The sequence below is a fragment of the Mustela nivalis genome, assembly GCF_964662115.1.
Source record: "Mustela nivalis genome assembly, chromosome: 18".
NCBI classification, from domain to species: Eukaryota; Metazoa; Chordata; class Mammalia; order Carnivora; family Mustelidae; genus Mustela; species Mustela nivalis.
This window is the reverse complement of record NC_139037.1, coordinates 13,735,791-13,736,634: the sequence shown is the minus strand read 5'-3', so window position 1 is coordinate 13,736,634 and position 844 is coordinate 13,735,791.

Below are 844 nucleotides of genomic sequence, written 5' to 3'. Positions count from 1 at the left end.
GATGCTGTGTGCAGGACTTGGGGGAGGAAGCATCAATCTGTGTCTCTTTGTTTTGGAGCATTTTCAGCGCTGAGAAACAAAGCCCTTCTGTGAGTTATTTTAAACCCATTATAGACACTCCTGCAACCTGGCTGAGACAGGGCTCTAAAGAAAACATTTCCTTTTCACAATCATTTCCCCCACCAGTGTTGACATCTGCCTATTGCATAAAATTTCTCCAATGCTGAAATCAGTAAAATGTATTTATTGTGCCTTCTCTGATAGCTCTCTGCAAGAAATCACATAAAATGATTAAAGCTCTAGTGTAGGCTGGCGCAAACCATGCTACATGGCAGTGGTTCTCCTGGTATTATAATCCTGTAATTATTTTTTATAAGATTTATTTACTTATCTTATGGGGGAGGGCAAAATGGGTGAAGAGGAGAAGGAAGATACAATTTCTGGTATAGAGACAATAAGTCATGGGAATAAAAGGCACAGCATAAGGAATGAAGTCAGTGATATTGTATGAGCGTCGCATGGGGACAGATGGTAGCTACACTCGCCGTGAGCACAGCGTAGCATGTAGAGCTGTTGAATCGCTGTGTCGTGCACCTGAAACTAATGTAACATTGTGTGTCAACTACACTCAAAAAAAATTTGGGGGGGCCATTCTAACTGGGTGTAAGGTGGTATCTCAATGTGGTTTTAATTTGAATCTCCCTGAGGGCTAGTGATGATGAACATTTTTTCATGTGTCTGATAGACATTTGTATGTCTTCATTGGAGAAGTCTCTGTTCATATCTTCTGCCCATTTTTTTATATGATTGCCTGTTTTGTGTATGTTGAGTTTGAGGAGTTCAT